We start from the raw sequence: 19,881 nt of genomic DNA on the forward strand, positions 1-19,881 counted from the left end.
TACCTTGGATCCTGTCCTTGTTAATTATATTGCAAAATATCCGGCGATTACTTATCGTCGTTCGCAGAACCTTAAGGATCTACTAGTACATAGCTATATCAAAAAAGATGATCAAAAAACAATCTTTAATACCGGAAAGCCGAAATGGGGCTGTAAACCCTGTGGATCCTGTGTCGCCTGTCCAAATATTGCCAAAACGGAATTCTTCACAGATTCATCTATGACAAGAAATTATAAAATTACCCACACTATCTCCTGTAAAACCATTGGCGTTATTTATTTAGCTAATTGTCCTTGTAATAAATATTATGTGGGCTTAACCACACATGAACTCAGAAGACGTGTTAGGGAACATGTGCTAGACATTGAGGCGGCGAAAGGAAGTTCTGATTCAACGGAACTGAAAACAATACCACGCCATTTTAAATACTACCATAACTGTGACAGTTCGAAGCTGTCAATCAGAGGCATTGATCGAGTCTATGTAGATCAGAGAGGCGGAAATTGGAAGAAAATTCTTGCACAGAAGGAAGTAAAATGGATTACTCTTTTGGACACCCTCACCCCAAGAGGTCTCAACGAAACGGTAAGTTTTGTACCTTTTCTTTGAGTTGTTTATTTCTTGTTTTGTTCTATCTTTTGTCCTTATTACTTGGTCTTAGTTCTCATCTATTGTTTTATCTATTTTATTTTGATTTTATTAGATTTTAATCAATATATTTTTGTTTATTCTATAGTTCTTTCGCCAACGAGTTACCCTTTATTCCTTTGGCCGGAGTTTATTCACTTGGACGGAAGATTATTTTCTTTGCACAGAGGACGCACTATGGCACTTTTTCTTCTTTTGGACCCAATTCCATGTCTATATTTACTATTCTATATTATTGTTAATTTTGGTTATCACTATGTGATTGGGAGATCACTGTGGATTTAATATTGATTATGAGTATTTGATATTAGATAATATCTTTAATATGTTCTGTGTAATAGTTTATCTATATACCTCATCATTCTTATAGGAATATATATTTTTCTGTTCTATCACATCCTTCCCTATTATCCCCGTTATTTTCCACATGCGTTCCAAGGTGAAGCGCACTCTGCGTTCCATGGTGGAGCGCACCTTGACGTCATTTCCGCTTCTGTGTCGCGACCTTTGGTTGCGCCGCATGAGGTGGGGATGGCGCCGTGCGTCCCACGGTGGAACGCATCCAGACGTCATGTCCGCTCTTGTGCCGCGACCTCTTGGTCGCGTCACGTGTTGCGGAGGTGGCGCTGTGACTTGTGGACGGCCCCGCACAATCACCTGTCGCGGGGGTCCATAATTACCTATCGCATTCCATTGGCCAATGGATTTTATTAAAGGACCATGTACCCATAGTCTTACTATCCCTCGTTAAAGCCAGCAAGGCGAAACGCGCGTCGGGATATGCGGGGCTCAGTGCCTATATACTGGTGGTAAGCATGTTCACTCTACTGCTCTCTATATCTGCTCCCCTCTGTATTATATGAACGACTGTCTGCTTGATCTGTGGATATTACACTTCAAATGTTGAACTATCTTTTTTGCACTTATCGCTGCATATTTGCACCATTATTAGCACTGTCACTTTATTCCATTATTATGGGAATAATCACAAATATATATTTATATACAAATTTTACAATTTTGTGATATATGTACATTTTGATAAGTGTTTTATCCACCTATCTACTTTTTGAGCTGTTGAGAGATTTTTTCTACTGTGATTATATTCGCTTATACCTACCATTTATTAGATTGGTATCTTTTTTCATTTCTCTTGGGTTTATTTAATTTTGAGTATTATTTGTTACTCATATTATTTAGTCCATTTCCCAGGATTTTGTACATTTACCCATCTATTTATTTGTTTTGGCACTGTATCCCGTATTATATCACCTGTCGGATTCTGTATTTTTATTTATTTTTCTTTATCTTGTCCTTTTTATTTAATAAAGTTTATTTGATCTTCATTACTGTGTGCTGTGCATTCTAGTTGTAGGGGATTATTATTTTGTGTCTGCACAGCCATTTTTTGCTGATTAATATTGGTGTTAATGTACTGTATGTGCAGTCTAAAGTACATGGTGCTATTGGACAGGTCAATAGCAAGCTTGGACACCATATTACAGAATTGTACAATATGGCTAATTGCATTTGAAACAAGACATCTACATCCAGTAGCACTTTTAGAACCAGATTGTTACCATTAGGCACCAACCCCACTATCAGTATTTGGTCAGTATTTTGTCTCAGTTGTGAGAGCCAAAACCAGGTGAGGAACAATCAGAGAAAAGGTATAACAGAAACAAGTCACAAATTCTGCATTTATCACCCACTCCTGGTTTTGGCTCCCACTCCTGAGAAAAAATACTGACCGAAAACTGATCAAATACTGATAGTGGAACCATGGCCTTAGGGTTTGCTCACACTAGCGTAAGAATCGGAAGAGGGCAATGGAAAGTCAAATTGCACTGAGACCAATGTTTTTTAATGAGGCAGTACAGATCGACGTATTCCTTCTAAGTAGTATTCGTCATGAGAAAAAAAACGCAGAATGCTGCTATTTCACTCCGAAATCAGACAGTGCGAGAAAAAAAAATTGCATGCCATACAAACCATCAGTATAGCATCCAATTTTTACGGATACATTACAGTTCTGTAACATAGGAAACTGTAAATGATCATATATAAGATTAATAGCTGCTGAGTAAAAAAACGGATTGCATACGGACAGCACACGGATGACAAGTGAGAAAAAAATCATCCCACTCTCCTGGATGAGAATGGGACAGATTTTTTTATATGCTTGTGTGAGCGAACCTTTACCTGCATTATCGTCCGCAGCATAAATGAGCAAAAGAAGCAACTCATCTGCACCACTAGGATTAAAAATAAATATAATTCCTGCATAAATACAGTATATACACATATACTATATATATATATATATATATACAGTACAGACCAAAAGTTTGGATACACCTTCTCATTTAAAGATTTTTCTGTATTTTCATGACTATGAAAATTGTACATTCACACTGAAGGCATCAAAACTATGAATTAACACATGTGGAATTATATACTTAACAAAAAAGTGTGAAACAACTGAAAATATGTCTTATATTCTAGGTTCTTCAAAGTAGCCACCTTTTGATTTGATGAATGCTTTGCACACTCTTGGCATTCTCTTCATGAGCTTCAAGAGGTAGTCACCGGAAATGGTCTTCCAACAATCCTGAAGGAGTTCCCAGAGATGCTTAGCACTTGTTGGCCCTTTTGCCTTCACTCTGCGGTCCAGCTCAACCCAAACCATCTCGATTGGGTTCAGGTCTGGTGACTGTGGAGGCCAGGTCATCTGTCGTAGCACCCCATCACTCTTGTTCTTGGTCAAATAGCCCTTACACAGCCTGGAGGTGTGTTTAGGGTCATTGTCCTGTTGAAAAATAAATGATAGTCCAACTAAACGCAAACCGGATGGAATAGCATGCAAGATGCTGTGGTAGCCATGCTGGTTCAGTATGCCTTCAATTTTGAATAAATCCCAAACAGTGTCACCAGCAAAACACCCCCACACCATCACACCTCCTCCTCCATGCTTTACGGTGGGAACCAGGCATGTAGAGTCCATCCGTTCACCTTTTCTGCGTCGCACAAAGACACGGTGGTTGGAACCAAAGATCTGAAATTTGGACTCATCAGACCAAAGCACAGATTTCCACTGGTCTAATGTCCATTCCTTGTGTTCTTTAGCCCAAACAAGTCTCTTCAGTCAGTCCGAAAAATTGGGCAAACTTTGAATGTGTCCCCAAGTGCAGTTGCAAAAATCATCAAGCACTACAAAGAAACTGGCACACATGAGGACCGTCCCAGGAAAGGAAGACCAAGAGTCACCTCTGTTTCTGAGGATAAGTTTATCCGAGTCACCAGCCTCAGAAATCGCAGGTTAACAGCGGCTCAGATTAGAGACCAGGTCAATGCCACACAGAGTTCTAGCAGCAGACACATCTCTACAACAACTGTTAAGAGGAGACTTTGTGCAGCATGCCTTCATGGTAAAATAGCTGCTAGGAAACCACTGCTAAGGACTGGCAACAAGCAGAAGAGACTTGTTTGGGCTAAAGAACACAAGGAATGGACATTAGACCAGTAGAAATCTGTTCTTTGGTCTGATGAGTCCAAATTTGAGATCTTTGGTTCCAACCACCGTGTCTTTGTGCAACACAGAAAAGGTGAACGGATGGACTCTACATGCCTGGTTCCTACCGTGAAGCATGGAGGAGGAGATATAATGATGGTGTAGGGGTGCTTTGCTGGTGATACTGTTGGGGATTTATTCAAAACTGAAGGCATACTGAACCAGCATGGCTACCACAGCATCTTGCAGCGGCATGCTATTCCATCCGGTTTGCGTTTAGTTGGACCATCATTTATTTTTCAACAGGACAATGGCCCCAAACATACCTCCAGGCTGTGTAAGGGCTATTTGACCAAGAAGGAGAGTGATGGGGTGCTACGCCAGATGACCTGGCCTCCACAGTCACCAGACCTGAACCCAATCGAGATGGTTTGGGGTGAGTTGGACCGCAGAGTGAAGGCAAAAGGGCCAACAAGTGCTAAGCATCTCTGGGAACTCCTTCAGGATTGTTGGAAGACCATTTCCGGTGACTACCTCTAGAAGCTCATCAAGAGAATGCCAAGAGTGTGCAAAGCAGTCATCAAAGCAAAAGGTGGCTACTTTGAAGAACCTGGAATATAAGACATATTTTCAATTGTTTCACACTTTTTTGTTAAGTATATAATTCCACATGTGTTAATTTATAGTTTTGATGCCTTCAGTGTGAATGTACAATTTTCAAAGTCATGAAAATACAGAAAAATCTTTAAATGAGAAGGTGTGTCCAAACTTTTGGTCTGTACTGTATATATATATATATATATATATATATATATATATATATACACACATACACAGTGGGGAAAATAAGTGTTTGATACACTATTGATTTTGCAAGTTTTTCCACCTACAAAGAATGGAGAAGTCTGTAACTTTTATCATAGGTACATTTCAACTGTGAGACAGAATCCCCAAAAATACAGAAAATCACATTGTATGATTTTTAAATAATTAAATTGCATTTAATTGCATGAAACAGAACTTAATATTTGATACAGAAACCTTTGCTTGCAATTACAGAGGTCAGACGTTTCCTGTAGTTCTTGACCAAGTTTGCACACACTGCTGCAGGGATTTTGGCCAACTCCTCCATTCAGATCTTCTCCAGATCTTTCAGGTTTTGGGGCTGTCGCTGTGTAACAATGAGTTTCAGCTCTCTCCAAAGATTTTCTGTTGGTTTCAGATCTGGAGACTGGTTAGGCCATTCCAGGATCTTGAAATGCTTCTTAGGCCATGGCCCCACTATAAGTATTTTGTCAGTATTCGGCCAGTATTTTTTCTCTGGAGTGGGAGACAAAACCAGGAGTGGGTGATAAATGCAGAATTGGTGCACTTGTTTCTATTATACTTTTTCTCTCTTTCTCTATTATACCTTTTGTTCCTCACCTGGTTTTGGCTCCCACTCCTGAGAAAATATACTGACCGAATACTGACCAAATACTGATAGTGGGGCCATGGCCTTACAGAGCCATTTCTTTGCTGCTCTAGTTGTATGTTTTGGGTCATTGTTCTGCTGGAAGACCTAATCATGACCTATCTTCAATGCTCTTACTAAGGGAAGGAAGTTATTGGCAAAAATCTTGCTATACATGACTCCATTAATACAGTGCAGTCGTCCTGTTCCCTTTGCAAAAATGCGCCCCCAAAGTATGATGTTTCTCCCACCATGCTACACGGTTGGGACGGTGTTCTTGAGGTTGTACTTATCCTTCTTCTTCCTCCAATCACGTCATGTTCATAAGACACCACCATTACTTATCCCGTTGTGAAAACTAAATAAAGACACACACATGAAAAAGTACTTTATTTGAAATACACACTCCTCATCCTCTTTTACCCATTTAATGTAAAATTAAAAATAATAAAGCACCATGTTCCTCACCTGTCTGACAAGAATCCATTTGTCCCACGAAGAGGCCAACTCTGCTTCATCTGTTTTGCATGGCTGAGCGGTGGCATGATGTGATTGCTCAACCGAGAATCCAGTAGACACTGAGCTGAGCCTTTGAATCACTGCCTGTGACCTCAATGACGTCACCGCAGGTCACTGAAGCTGCGCTCTAACGCTCAGCTCTGTGTCTCCTGGATTCACGGCTGAGTGGTCGCATCATGCCAGCGCTCAGCCATGCAATCCAGATGAAGTAGAGTAGGCTTCTTCGTAGGACAAATGGATTGTTGTAGGACAGGTGAGGAATATAATGTTTTATTATTTTTAATATACAGTAATAAATGGGTAAAAGATGGTGGGGAGTGTTTATTTCAAATAAAGGATTTTTGTATGTGTGTTTTGTTCAATTAAAGATTTTTTTCATGTGTGTGTCTTTATTTAATTTTCACAACACGGTTAGTAATGGAGGTGTCTTATAGACACCTATCCATTACCAACCCTGGGCTTGATGTCAGCGGACATAAAACAGCTGACATCAACCCCCAAACTATTACCCCACTTGCTACCACACCAGGGCAAGTGGGAAGAGCTGAGGCTAAGTGCCAGATTTGGAGCATCTAATGGATGTGCCATTTCTGGGGCGGCTGAGGGCTGGTATTTTTAATCTGGGAAGGGGCCAATATCCATGGTCCCTTCCCAGCCTAATAATATCAACCTGCAGCTGTCCCTTTAGCCTTTGATGGTTAGTAATATTAGGGGGGACCCCGTATCATTTTTTTTGGAGGGGGGGTCCTTACTTTACTGACCATTAAAGGCTACGCAGACAGCTGTGAGTTGATATTAATAGCCCGGGAAGAAAAAAATACATGTACAGTAAGCTCCGGCGCAGTATGTAAAAAAATAAAATAAAAAAAAGACGTGGGGTCGCTCCTATTCTTGATAACCAGCGCAGGTAAAGCCTCCAGCTGTGGGCTGAGCCTCCAGCTGCTATCTATAATTTGGCTGTATATCAAAAATAGAGAGGTCCCGTGTCATTTTTTTTTTTCTTGACGCCTCTACTTTACTAACCCCTGGGCTTGATTACAGTGGACATTACAAAGCTGACATTAACCCTATAAATAGTACCTCATTTGCCACCGCACCAGGGCAAGTGGAAAGAGCCAGACAGAGTACTAGAATTGGAACATCTAATAGACACGCCTTTTCTGGGGCAGCTGCGGGCTGCTATCTTTAGGCTGGGGAGGGCCAATATCCATGGCCCCTTCCCAGTCTGAGAATACCAACCCTCTGCTTCCTGCTTTAGCTTGGCTGGTTGTCAAGAATGGGGTGACCCCATGCCATTTTTTAATTATTTAAATAATTTTAAAAAACACCTTGGGATCCCTCTATTTTTGATAACCAGCCAATATAAAATGGACAGCTGGGGGCTGTCAGCTATACTTGCGCTGGTTAGCACAAATAGAGGGGACCGCAAGTAATTTATTTTTCTTAGCACAGTGTTCCCCCGCCATTTAAATAAAGGTGATAGCAGGGGGCTGCAGCCCATAGTTGTTAGCTTTTCCTTGCACTGGTTAGCAAAAATAGAGGGGACTCCACACCATTTTTTATTTATTTATTTATTGCACAAGCACTGGCTGGTGAATACTACCATCAGCGGTGCCTGCTCTCGCTGCTATCAACAAGACCAGGCATACGCTGATGAGAGTAGTACTCATCAGCCGACGCCTGTGACCAGCGGTAACCTTTTTACTGCTGGTCAGAGCTGCTGGCTCACATGCTGTTATCTGTGTGACAGCGTGGGAACAGCAGTGCTCTGACCAACGGTAACGAACTTACGGCCGATCAGATCCAGTGTTTCCCACACTGTCAGACATATGATAGCGTGATAAATGTCGGATGTTCGGGCCCTCCATTTATTTGAATGGCGTCCGAGTTCGAGTTCGGGTACTGTTCTGGTACCCGAACCAAACTTTTTTTAAATGTTCGGCCGAACCCGACGGACCCGAACATCAAAGGGTCCACCCATCACTACCCAATAGTTATTTATCAATATTTCATCTTTAAACAAAATGGGTAAATATTTATGGATAACCTTCTTAATATCTTGAAATTGATTACTCTGTTGTAAAGCTAAAGTGAGTGTAGTGTCATTCTTATTTTGCTTTTGTTATCTATTTCTTTTAAATTCATGTTTTATTTTTGAAATGTCACTGCAGTTTCTTTTTGTACAGATAAATTCACCCACAGATATTGATTTAAAGGTGTGTTTAGAGTAACTGCTCGTAGTGTGAAGTATAGTATTGCCTGCCAGACTTTCTATGTGTAATGAAAGAAATATGTTGGCTCATGATCCTGAAAGTAACAAGTAAAAAAAAGTAATCTGGCTTGGGTGATACTGGTATGTAAAACTGAGATTAAAAGAATTATTGTTAGGGAAGGGTCAGACGGCCGTATAACTCTGACGGGAATCACAACTCAATGCTCGGACTGGCTGGCAGCTCTTCAACAGGAGCGTGACAGCATGTATTTCTATGCAGCTGTGACACTCCTTTTGGGAGAGCCGCCAGCCAGTCCGAGCATTGCGTTGTGATCCCTGTCTGAATTATACTGCCGTATGACTCTCCTCTTAAGGTAATCACCAAATAACGGTATTGCAAGCACAGGACCTTTCTAAATAAAGAATATGCCACATTTATTTTACTATGCATTTTATACATCACTATAATTAATTTTGGATAATCTTTTCAACCACAATTATTCAACCCTTAACAAAAAGGACATGTGCAGAAAGCAGAATGTGACAGCAGTATAGGTGTGTCATGTATGGTTGTCAAATTGGACTAGTAAAACAGGTGAACAAAAACAGACATGCACAGTTAAATGTCTATATATATTTAATATTTTTTTTCAACAAAACTCTATCATTTTCCCAAAAATTAGAAAAATTTCGAGCACCTGTAACAGGATGCACAATTGAGGTGGTGTGAACAAATGTAAAATTTGACTAGTGAAAGAAATGTAAAAAATAATTGTTTATGACATGTACAATTTTTGAGTTAGTCACAGTTAAATACCTTCACAAAAAGGATTGTACAAGAAATAAAAAAGAATGTCAGTGCAGACAATTGTGACAATTTTTTTTCTGTGAATTGCTGCTGCTTTCTAGTGCTTTAAGAATAAAGAAAAATGTGTAATTGCAATTCAAAGACAAATGCAGCTACACCATATCATTTGTCAATCACACGGAGTCTGCCACTGTTACTGGAACGTGTCCTCTCTCTCTCTTCCACTATCAATTGAATCTCTGTATTATTCGCAGACTACTGCACTAATTTTCTTCAGTGCACTAGTGCAAAAAATTACTAGCTGGAGTATTTGTCTAATGGCTTAGGGCTTCATATTCCCATGTTTATTGCTAGGCTGTGAGCTCTTGCATATTCTCTCTATCCAATATTACCCTAAACTGACTGGTACATTCCCTGCCTCTATTTTTATACAGGCTATGATAGTCATTCCATATTGACTGCGTAAAACCATGCGATGTAATATCTGCATGACATACAAGGCTTGTCATGCCTGAGGTCACGTGAGCCTTTTGTGACTGATGTAATCATCTGTAATTTGGAAAACTGGCATTTTCTGGAGTCATTCGTGCAAATCATTTCACTAAATGTTCAAATTTGTCAGGAACTGTGAATCTCATAGAATTCAGCACAAATTCAATCACCATTGAAGTGATTCTATCATCTCTAGTCAACACCCATTACACTCTATGGGCCTGATTCATCAAAGCTTTCACACCAGAATTCTGTCATAAAAGCCTTGAAAAGTCACAAAATTTAGGTGCAACTCAAAGTTGCACCAAAATGTTGCGACTTTTGGTGTTTTTCATGCCAGCAAGACTTCTGGCATAGCACATGGAGGCGCACACCAATTATCAGACACCCCATATTCATAAAGAGGAATGCACCTCTTCATGAAATAGGAGCATCTGACTAGAAGCAAGCCCCCTCATCAAGAACGACTTGAACAACGCTGGTCTTGAATCGTGCCTAATGTCTTTCACGTTTCATAGTGAACAGAACCACTGTGTTTTAAATGCCAAGAACTGTACTGAATGTGTATCTTGGATGTAACTAATAAAGGAGAATAATTTAAGGACCTTGTTTTCCTACTAAGTGCTGCCTAAGGTGACTATTCAAAGTAGCAATGTTGACTTTTTAATAAGCCTTTCAATAAAACTTAAGATATGTGTCCAAGCTAGTAAGGGGGCTCCAGTAGGACAAATAATACCCTCTCACCCTGCGAATGAGTACCTTACTTGCACTGATGAGGGCCAAAAGCTTGAAATAGTAAAGTGCAGATGGAGGTTTATTGTCAACGGCCTAGATGGAAAAATTCCACCATACATTACATTATTATTATGCTTTGCTTTTATAGCACCATCATATTCCGCAGCGCTTTACATACATTATCATCGCTGCCCCTATTGGGGAATATAATCTAAATTTCCTATTAGTATGTCTTTGGAGTGTGGGAGGAAACTGTAGGTCAAGTCTGCACTTTGCGGATGTGACTTGCCCCTGTATGTATAGGGTATTTGAAAAGGGGTCACATTTTTGTCAAATAAAAGAGAAATAAAAAATAACTTAAAAAAAACAAACAAAAAAAAACAAAGTATATTATTTTGGAGAAAGCAATGGTGTTAATTCTTTTTCTTCTATATCTTGTTTACAGGAAACAGTGTACTTCAAATTACTGCTTTATCCTAAACTATTACAATAAAGAGACATTAGCTGGGATGATTTATTTGAGAACAGCACTTAAAAACAGCATTCCTCTCTCGTTTATACCAGCGCACATTATGATGCTCATAAACATGTGAATCTAGTTTGTGGTTATTTCAGCAAATTGTGTTTAGTGATTTCCCAGATAAGGAGGGCTTCAAATTTCCCTGGTACTCCCATTTGCTGCTATTCTGATTGATATATGACTGCAATGGCTCTTGTCCATCTGACATTCACGTTACCCCACTCTCTTCTGCTCTGACTACAGCTCCAAGTTATTGTCTGCGATCCATGCAAGACAGGGGAAGAAAGAAGGAGAGAAGTGAGTGAACTGAACAGGGAAAGAGATTACAATGAAAGGAGATTGAGGGAAATATGGAGATAAACTAAGAAAATGGAACAGAGGGAGATTAAAGGCAGGAAATTAAGGAGCAAGGGACAAGGGAGAAAGTGACAGAGGGAGGAAATTAAGAAGAAAGAAAAAAGACATGAGAAATTTGCAAGGTGAGGAAATTAAGAAAGAAGAATCAGAGAGAAAATTAATGAGAAAATTTTGGCATGAAGGGTCAGTGTGTGACGTCTGCTAAGAGGAGAGTGGGCTAGGGCGATAGAGGCAGAACAAGAGCAGAGGGATTATACACAGCACATTGTATAATATAGAGATATGATATACGTATGTTAACCCTTTGGTGGCATTCGTCTGCCAAAGCTGTGTGCCTGCATGGAGACAGAGTCCCAGCAGATCCAGAAGAGATTAGCTATAGATATTTTGAAAGGACTCGAGTATAAATGTTATATAAAGAAAGTTGTTTAGTCATCTATAAATGTTATTTCCTTCTTGTGTGCTATTTAGGAATTATACATTGACATGGCTACTAAACTTTATATATAATCTTTGGCTCTGTTAATAAACAACATGGTTATGGGTTTGCATTACAAATCTGTATTGCATATAGTGTATCACAATAGTCTCTGCTTAGGTATTGCAGATGAATGGGTATACCGCTATAACAAGGTAGAATATGTCTTGAATGATGGTCGATAAAAACATACAATTTTTACATTGCTGCTGTTTTCGCAGAAATTGGAAACTATGCAGATTGTATATATACTGTCGTTTATACAGCTTTATTTATATTGAGAATGGTGGAAATGAAAAGGTTCAAGACATAGGAGAAGGGGATGGGAAAGGAGAAAAGCCAGGGAATGACAAAAAAAAGGAGAAAGAAAGCTAGAAAGGTAGAGAGAGAGAAGAGTGGAAAAGATAATGAGATTTGAAGAAGAGAAAAAGGGACAGAATAAATTTATGCGTAGAGCTTAGAGGGAGCAAGTGTGAAAAATACACTGATATATTTGACTTTGGAGCCACACAGCACAGGGAGAGACTGCTTATAAGTCAGACGGCTGGGGGGGATTTGGAACATCTGTTAATTATAAAGTTCTACCCAACCTGCCTGTACATTTGGGCTTACAGAGAGCGTGACCAGAGACAGACACCTCAGTTCTCCTGTGCCTCTCTCTGTCTAAAGTTCTATGGATGCCTCAGTGCCTTGTGATTTGAGAGCAGCCTCTGAAGCTTCGCTTGCTAATTTCAATGAGCCTGTTCTCTTGTGATTACAAATGTTCACTGATCTCCTGCACAGCATCTGCCTGGGATATCTGGGATGACAGGAACAATAGGCAAGACTTATTTAAAGCTACGTGTGTCACGCTGCGCGGCACCTCTTTTAATTTAAACAATAATATTTATATTAATGTTAGAGAAGCTTTGTCATGGATTGAAGTGCGCTGGTTATGGATTAGGAAGGATTTCATGGGGGTCTATGATTGGCTACCGGCTAGGAGGAAATATACCGTGTTTGTGTTGGCAGCACCTCAGACAAGTATATTTAGTGGTGGACTTAGTTACAAGAGGCACAACAAATGTTCTAAGTGTGAACTAGGCAGCTAAGATGCTGAGCTGAGGGCACTGATGTGAGACAATGAGCGCAGTACAAGAAATCACATTTATCAAATTCTTTTTTTTTTGTCTTTCCTATAGAGGACTAATACAAGATTTTTAAAATATTTCTGGGCTGCACAATTTTTTTTTTTCCAAACACTTGGATTAAGAATGGAAGTTATAAGGGATTTCTGGAAAGGACTTTGAAAAGGTAAGAAAATCTGCATTTTACATACCTAAACAGTTCTATTTTAGAAGCCAGTAATTAATAATTAGACTTATTGTGTAGCTATATTTTTTTGCCTCACATGTTTGAACATGTTACATAATAATAATTAATATAAAAGTATTTAACAGCTCCTTTAAAAGCTATTGGACTGAAGTAATAGGACTTAAATATTTAATACTTTGGATACACTTGTTTATACATAGTTACAGGCTGCAGAGAAATAAGGGCATAATGTGTTCACACAAACTAAGTACATTTATAGTATTATTATTTATTGATGTTGAACCAGCATTCTGTATCATGATGTGCAATGTGGTACAAAACAGTAGTAAAAAACTTTAGACTAATATAAATAACAGTGAAAAAAATTATTCTAAAAACAGATAGAAGGATAAAAAATAGGGGCTTTAAGTTGTATTTAGCGTGGTGATGAGCATGTACTAGGTCAGAATAGGATATAGGGGAAATAGCATTGCATTAGTGGTATAGGCAATGACATAAATCTATCTTTAAGTCAAGTGCATAGGAGTGACCATTCAGTACTGCTTATTTTTAAGTAATGTGCCAAGTGAACAGCTTCAGGGCTTGTTCAGACAAGCGTATTACATGGACGCGTGCTGTTCGAGTAAGAACTGCACATTGACCAATGCTAGCTCATTCAAGTCTGTGGGTGCGCAAAAAAAAATAAAAGATTCCATACGGAACAGCTATATTGCATCTCATTTTTACAGATACATTGTCATTATTAGGAAACTATTTGATAACATATATTCTAAAATGTTGATGTATAAATATTGATTTTCCACTAATGTCACACGGACGTAAAATACAGATACACGGACGGACACGGACGGTATAAGGATGATAATAAAGATTAATTTTCCATTTTCATACGCACGTTTGATCCTGGACTAAATCATTCAGAAGTAGAGAAAGTTTACATTGTATGAGCTTTGAGTCCATTGTAAGAAATGCGCAATGCAAATGTTGACTGATGGGCTCACATAAAGTGGCCAATTTGTGCGTTAAGTACCTTCATTTTCTAATTATATTCTATACAGTAGTAATGCAGTCTAAATTATTCATATATTCAAATACTTGCATACATCCTAGCGTATACTTTGTTGCTGTATTCTTTTGTTTGTACAAATGTTTATTGTTGTAAAGGTTCTGTGATATTCTGTATCTACAGCTAAAATAAATGAGAGCATATATTGTACATTTTGTTAAAATATGGTCCCTGAGATCAGATGTCACAGATCCCTGGCTGCAGAGAGGGTCTGCTTAACTCTCCCTGTAGCTTGAGCTCTCCTAGATATTGAAGTGGGAGGTCAGTACTTTGCAGACCATATTAGTTTCACCTCTTTACACAGGATATGTAATAACATGCAATCAGGTACCAGATAAAAATTAGTTATCTGCTCACAAAGGTCCTTGAGATCTGCTTCCTGCGTACACTTTGTTATACTGTATACATTACAAATGAGAAAACTAGTTAGGTGCACCTTGTGCTGATTGTTATAAATTATATGAATGAACCATCAGTCGGACACAGACAGCAGAATGCCCTGTGCAGGAACAGTATGTGGGTCCCTGGCACTTGAATAGCTCAGCATAGATTACTTTCTTGGGCCCTCTTCACATGTACATGTTTCTGGTACATGTGGCATCCGTTTTCACACATATCGGAGACTCTTATCCCCACGTAACTAATAAAACCAATGGTACCGTGTGTCCATGTGAACCACACGGAGACATATCCGTTTTTTCCCGGTCGCACAGACGACAAGGCCCATACAAGTCTATGGGTCCTTGTAAAACACATACAGCACACTGTTAGATAAACAATGCAAAAGCACAATAGGGTCCTATCCAAGGATTAAAGAGAAAACAACAGGGTAGGGGGTGCTCACCTTAAGGGGCTGTGTGAGATACAACACCTAGAAATGCATAAATCACACCCACTGCAGCTTCCATAAGATATATATATACAATTGTGCCAAGGGCGATGAAAGCATCCTGCGCTGCTAATAAATGCCAAGCCACGATGAAATGAAGAATTGTTGGTTTAATAGCAACGCGTTTCGGAGTCACTTCGACTCCTTTAGGACAAACTAAACCAAACCAAGTGGTTTGTCCTGAAGAAGGAGTCGGAGTGACTCCCAAACACGTTAACAATAAACCAACAATTCTTAATTTCATCGTGGCTTGTCATTTATCAGCAGCACAGGATACTTTTATCACCCTTGGCACAATTGTATAGCACACAGATGGCATCCGTGTGTCATCTGTATGCCATCCGTGTTTAACAATATAAATTATAGGAGACGCTTTGGAACTGATTTTTCTTAAGCCATAATGGAAAAAATGTATGGCACACGGATGACACACTGATCCAAAACATTGATGACACTGGTACCGATATTATTGACGTGTGAAGGGGGTCTTAGGCAATGTGCACGTTTAGTATTTGGTCAGTATTTTACCTCAGTATTTGTAAGCCGAAATAAGGATTGAACTATCAGAGGAAAAATAGAATAGAAACACGTCACCACTTGCAAATACTGACCAAGTACTGAACATGTGAACGTGGACTTAAATCTCTCTAACAACCCACCACTAAAAAGTCTGACCCATGAAATTAGCTACTTTAGTCTCTTAGGGCCCTTTCACACGTCCATATTATACCGACACTGGTGTCATCAGTGTTTTGGATCAGTGTGTCATCCGTGTGAAAACTGATGCCACATGAACCAGAAACACGTACATGTGAAGGGGGCCTAAAAAGCAGTCTAATGAATGGTAGAAAGGCATTTTTAATTTGACAATGCGTGGTCCTTCAACTGTTTTATGGTTCACCAGTGTATTAGTAAAACCATGTGCTATTCAACTACATACTCTCAATGATTTATGATAGTAAGAGATATTTAAAGGGATATTCCCATCACAGACAATTATGACATATCCACACAACAGTAAATGTGCTTGGCTAATTTTAGAAGTTCTATAAAGGTGAATAGAGAGCTGCGCATGCACGGCCACCTCTCCATTCACGGTGGTGCAAGATACAACCATGTTCATCAGACCCTATTCATCCCACCCAGGGGTGGGATTCTCATCTATCCTGAATGTACCATAAATATCTGATAAATATCTGGGATGGGAATACTCCTTTAGGTCATCATCAGTACTTATCACATAGAAGTCACGTAGTGCTGTCTCTGCTCTCCTAGTTATCACTTGTTTTATAATTTGAATATTGAATACCAATGTTTATAGGTAAAAATACTAATTTATTTTAACATTATAGTTTTTTAGTACTCAAATTTAAGAAATTAAACTCTATTCTTTTACATCTACAGCTCCTATGCAGATCTATGTTGCATTCTAACAGTAGAAGAAAAATCTGTTTTAAAAAATAATGATACCCTTTGTCTGCAAATATTAAGAAAATGTACATCAAAATAATAAATATCACAATGTGAAAGATCAATGATGGAAAACTGTATTGAATGTCACCTGCTGGGAGAATGCTTTGTAAATAATAATGTTGAATTCACAAACCCAGACAAAGGCATTAACATTAGGGCACTGGCAAGATTGGTGCTAAATACTTTTGTCTTTCCATTGGGTGCTTAAATTGTGATGATCCCTAGATAAAAGGGCAGCTGTAGTTAGATTATTCTTGCCTCCCTGTGGGTGATCAGCTCTCCTGGATTTTCCACAGTTCTCCAAATGAGTGTTGTCAGAGATTGCTGTCTAGTTTGATTCTGATCAGCTGTTATTTCCTTTTTATGTATGTGAGAGTGTGGAACATATTAACATTTCTGTATAAACATGTGCTATGTTTGGAATCCCTCTCATGCCCCACCTCTAACCAAGCAGAACAATAAAGGAGAAGGTTATGAGCCCTTAGAACAGCTGTCTGTCTGTGCATGCCCGACATTGAACTGTTTCTCTGATGGGCAGCACTTCAATCACTTCCACTTTAGCTGCACGCTTAATGTGCCTCCCAGCATTGTTTATTTTCTTTGCTTCTCTTATAAGCTTTGGAGAGGTATTAACAGGGGAATTATTTACATGGCCTCCTTCAATTTAAATGACTATTACTGCACTTTGAAACCTTTATTGAAGTTTATGAGGTCAAAATTACACTGAATAGGTTTATGTTACCTAAGTCATTAAATCAAGTCACATACGCGCCTATAATGCAATGTAAGAGTAAATATGAAAGGAGAACTCAACTGGTCCGAGTGAAAGATAATGTGGAGATTTAAGCTGCTAAAAACTATGCGTTTTTCAAGTGTTTTTGCTGGGGAATTCCTGCAGCGTAAACGCTTGCAAAACGCTTGGTAATCCGTGTCCCATGATCCCCAATGAAAATCTGCATGTTCTGTGTCCATGCTGCGGAATTTTCCGCAGCGGAAAAATCCGCAGCATGTCCATTATTTGTGCATTTCTGCATGCGGATTTGAGGTCCCAATGCACTTGAAAAACGCAAGTCAAATCCTCATGTGAAAACGCTGCAAAAACGCTGCAAAAATGCATGTAAAATCCGCAAGCGTTTTTGACTGCCAAGAACTTGCAGAAACGCTGCAGAAATTTTCTGCTTCATTTCTGCATCGTGAGCACATACCCTAAGTCTACCTACACACGTTGAGTATTTGCTGAGTTTTTTTCCTCAGTATCTGTAAGCCAAAACCAGGAGTGGGTGATAAATACAGAAGTGGTGACGTGTTTCTATTATACTTTTCCTTTGACTATTCCAATCCTGATTTTGGCTTAAAAATACTGTTGTAAAAAAAAAATCAGCAAATACTCAACATATGCACGTGGCCTTAATCCCATCCACTTTGCTGGAACTGTAAGGCCACATGCACACGTTGAGGTATTTATAAGCCAAAACCAGAAGTGGATGAAAAATAAGGAAGTGGTGCACTTGTTTCTATTCAGGTGCTTTCACATTGCATTCTGTGCCCCGTCGGGGCATACGTCCGAAATCTTCCACAAAACTGGGTCAGGGTGTATGCGCCGATGGGGCCATAGACTGTAATGATACAGACAGAGCGAACGTGCGCTCTGAAGTGCATTATTTTTGGCAGCGTCTGCCTATGTATGCTCCAACGGGGACACAGAACGCAATGTGAAAGCACCTTTATACTTTTCCTCTGACTTTTCCACTCCTGGTTTTGGCTTACAAATACTGAGTTAAAAAACTCACCAAACACTCAGTGTCTGCACGTGGCCTGAGACACTACATTTCTGACGTAGTGAAAATACACAGCATCAAGAACTTGCCAAAGACTCATCTTGGTAAGTTAACCTAAGGCTATATGCAGACTGAGATTTTTTGAGACGATCAGAAATAACACATTTTCTAGTGGAAACCATTTTAGAGTATGTGCATACAAAGTCTTTTAAATTCAGGTCAACCCACTCAGTTTTTCAAGAAAAAGACGCATCAGGATTCTCTGGCTTTTTTTTTTTCCTGAAGCATCTTTTTTGTTAATTCTTCAGTTATTTCCTGAGCATTTTTACTACAGTTTTGTCCACCGGAGGGTTTTCCAGTAGTTTTTGTGACACCATTTTTACTGTTGTTTTCCAGTATTTTTTTTCCATTCCATTCAATAAGGAAGGAATCATTGGCATTTTTTTAAACAAAATTTATGTCAAAATGCTGAAAGAGAAATCTCGGCAACTTTTAAGCTTTTCTTTTAAACTGTATTGTAAAATACAGAGCATCTTCTAAGCAAAAACGTCAGAAGAATTAACATAATTTCTTTATCCGCTTGGCGTCTTTCGAAATCAGAAGCGGTTTAAAAGTCATCCATAAACCTAACCAATTGCTCAGCAAGTCGTTTGTATATAGAAATGCAGATGTTCATTTTTTTCGCACTTTCTGATAGGTATGTGCACATACCCCTTGGAAATGCTTCTTTGGAGAGTTTTTTGGAAGCGGTTTCAATTTCGTAAAGCTTTTCTTGAAGCGGTTTTGAAGTTTTTGAAACATTTTAGAACAGTTTTTTTTCCTTAAAGTGTTATTTTGTTTTACAGTGCCTAGTATCCAACAGTAGCTGCTTCAAAGAGGTGAAATTTAATTTTTTTCTACCAGGTGTTTTTCAAAACTCAAAGCTAAATAAAATACTCAGAAGAATGAGCAAATGAATAGCAAAGTGGTTTTCTAATTGAAATGAATTGGAAGAGTCTTTCAAGACGTTTTAGAACAAATTTTCAGGTCTTTTTTGGAGCACACCCATTCAAAAAACCTCAAAATATTCTCTACACATACCTTTATTTATTCATTTAGGTGCAACTTGAAAAAGGCTCCAACTGAAGCCTTTTTCAAGGAATAGGATTCAAATGTGAAGCTGAAATGTTCCACCTAGATGGAAGGAAGATTACGGCCACGTTCACACGTTCAGTATTTGGTCAGCATTTTACCTCAGTATTTGTAAGCCAAAACCAGGAGTGGGTAAAAAATGCTGAAGTGGTGACGTGTTTCTATTAGGCCACAGCCCCACTATCAGTATTTGGTCAGTTTTCGGTCAGTGTTTTTTCTCAGGAGTGGGAGCCAAAACCAGGAGTGGGTCATAAACGCCAAATTGCTGTACTTGCTTTTATTATACGTTTTCTCTGACCGAATACTGACCTAATACTGATAGTGGGGCTGTGGCCTTATACTTTTCCTTTGATTGTTCCACTTTTGGTTTTGGCTTACAAATAGTGAGGTAAAAAAAATCTCCAAATACTGAATGTGTTCGCATGGCCTAAGGCTGTGTGCCCACAAAGACAGTTTTTGGCGCTACATATTTTCGCTGCAGTGTCTTACCATTCTA

The 19,881-nt window shown here is 39.1% G+C and overlaps 1 protein-coding gene across 3 annotated transcripts in view; it reads left to right on the top strand.

The window, feature by feature from the left end:
* Positions 1 to 11,066: 11,066 nt before the first annotated feature.
* Positions 11,067 to 19,881, top strand: part of NDP (norrin cystine knot growth factor NDP) — a 463,588-nt gene continuing 454,773 nt past the window's right edge. The window contains exons 1-2 of one of the 3 annotated variants that reach the window (XM_073670719.1): positions 11,067 to 11,196; positions 12,916 to 13,027. The gene's annotated coding sequence lies outside the window, so the exon portion shown is untranslated. The other 2 variants (XM_073670721.1, XM_073670718.1) reach the window with 2 other exon arrangements.

Source organism: Phyllobates terribilis, unplaced genomic scaffold, assembly GCF_046119375.1.
Source record: "Phyllobates terribilis strain yellow unplaced genomic scaffold, ASM4611937v1 Scaffold_2__4_contigs__length_985480577, whole genome shotgun sequence".
In the NCBI taxonomy this organism is placed as follows: Eukaryota; Metazoa; Chordata; class Amphibia; order Anura; family Dendrobatidae; genus Phyllobates; species Phyllobates terribilis.